This window comes from Octodon degus, unplaced genomic scaffold, assembly GCF_000260255.1.
Source record: "Octodon degus isolate 3935 unplaced genomic scaffold, OctDeg1.0 scaffold00312, whole genome shotgun sequence".
Taxonomy (NCBI): domain Eukaryota; kingdom Metazoa; phylum Chordata; class Mammalia; order Rodentia; family Octodontidae; genus Octodon; species Octodon degus.
Genome location: NW_004524888.1, coordinates 1,157,331 through 1,159,471, shown reverse-complemented (window position 1 = coordinate 1,159,471; position 2,141 = coordinate 1,157,331). Strand labels below are relative to the sequence as shown.

Below are 2,141 nucleotides of genomic sequence, written 5' to 3'. Positions count from 1 at the left end.
TTTTCAGCCTCCCAAGCGCTGGGATTACAGGCATGTCCACCACGTCCAGTCTCATTGACCATCTCAGAGCTCCCCAGGGGCAGGGCCAGCATGGCAGGCTGGGGATCAAACCCTGGGCCCCTGCATTTGCCTAAACAGGCACTTTAATCCACTGAGCTATCTGGCTGGCCCTATTATATTCTTTTTGTCATAGAGCCTCCTATAGCTATTTTCCTTTTTAATTGTGCTGGCAATAAAAAGTCTGAGAGTTAGATGATCTGATTACCCTCAGTATAATTTTGTTGGATACAGGATTGGGGTGAAAAGTTCTTTTCTTCCAGCACTTGAAAATTGTTGAACTACTTACACCTGAACTTTATGGTCAGATGAGGAATTTGCTGTCATTAGAACTGGTTGTTCTTTGTAGGGAATATACCACCTATCTCTGATGTTTTATTTTATTTTTATTTTTTTTTCAGTCTTTGTGCAAAGATTAGTAAATGTCTCCCCACAGCAGCCTCCATTTTCAGATACTACTGCCAGGAACATCCTGTTATGTGGTAGGGACCGGCTGGGGCATGGCAGGTGACTCTGGTGTCCCACCCTTCTGCTCTGAGATGGGAGTGGTGGGCAGGATCTCACCGTTGGGTTCCACAATGCTCACATGGTCAGGGAGAGGCTTCTTGGGGCCAGTCTTACTGTTGGATCCCAGGGCAGCATGATCTTTACTTTGATACCCAGCACACCCTGTCTGAGCAGCACGTTCCACCCAGCAGTGTCAACATAGTAGGTGAAATGGTTCCCACTGTGGATCACCAGGCCATCCACAACTTCATGGACTTAGCCCTCTGTTCATGGAGTTTCCCAGACACCACGACCTCACAGCCCTTGGCTCCGCTCTCCATGATGAACCACAGCACACCACAGCAGGCCCTCTGCACAGCAAACCCTGCTAGGAGTTCATAACGCAGAGATTCCACCTGGGCAATGGCACAGAGTCCTCTCATTACCACTTTTTCAGCATAAAGCTCTATGCTGCCCTCAGGGAAGTGAAACCTTTTCTTGACAGCAGTCAACTCGTGGATCTTCCAGCCCTTCTCACCAAGAGCATTCTGTGCCCTGGTGGCTCTAATAATGACTTCAGTCCTGGTGGTGTAACTCGGACTTCAGTGCAGAGTAGCCATCTTCAGTCAGCTTCCTAGTGAGCAACTCATTCAGTACAGTTTTGAAGATGCCAGCAGTGACAAACTTCCTCTTCTTGGAAATCTTTACTGCCATCTTTCTGCCACGTGCCTCCAAAAGCTATCTCTGACATTTTAAAAAGATTGTTTCAGCCAACATGGTGGTATGTGCCTATAATCCCAGCACTCAGAAAGTGGAAGCAAGATCTCCATGAGTTCAAGGCCAGCCTGGGTTACATGGGCAGACTAAACTACATAGTGAGACATCTCAAAAAAAATTAAATAAGTAGATAGATAGATAGATAGATAGATAGATAGATAGATAGATAGATAATTTTCTGTCTTTTTGAGACAGGGTCTCACTGTGCAGTAGCTCAGGCTGTCCTTGAGCTCACTTTGTAGCCCAAGTTAGTACTGAACTTGCCACAATCTTCCTGCCTCAGCCTCCTGAGTGCTGGGATAACAGGTGTATGCCTCCATTCCTGGCTCAAGATCTTTTCTTTAATAATAGTTTTCAAAATTTAATTAAGGTGTGTCTTAGTTAATATCGACTTCTTTGGGTTACTCTATTTGGGATTCACTTTCTTCAGTCTATAGAATTATACCTGTCATATGGTTTGTTTTACATTTTTCTTATTAAAATATATAAAGAGAATCTTTTATTTTGATAAAGCCCAATTTGTCAAATTTTTATTATGTTTTACTCTTTTAATGTTCAAGTTAAGAAATCTTTGCCTACAAAAGTTCATGAAGTCTTTCTCCTGATTTCTTATAGAAAGCATATTATTTAGTTTGCTCTTTGATCCCATTGGCCTTAGTTTTTGGATATATGAGTTAAAAGCCAAAGTTAAAATAAACTGTGTGGGAAGACACAGAGCCTGGTAGGAACATCAACCACACAGTAGGGCCCCAAGCTATGGTGCACAGGATGGACAAGTAGGACAAGTAGCATGAAACTGTCAGAAGCAACAGTAACAGTAC

At 43.4% G+C, this 2,141-nt stretch overlaps 1 pseudogene; it reads right to left on the bottom strand.

Moving 5' to 3' along the window:
* Positions 1–524: 524 nt before the first annotated feature.
* LOC101584652 lies at positions 525–1,257 on the bottom strand (annotated as a pseudogene).
* Between the last annotated feature and the right edge of the window lie 884 nt (positions 1,258–2,141).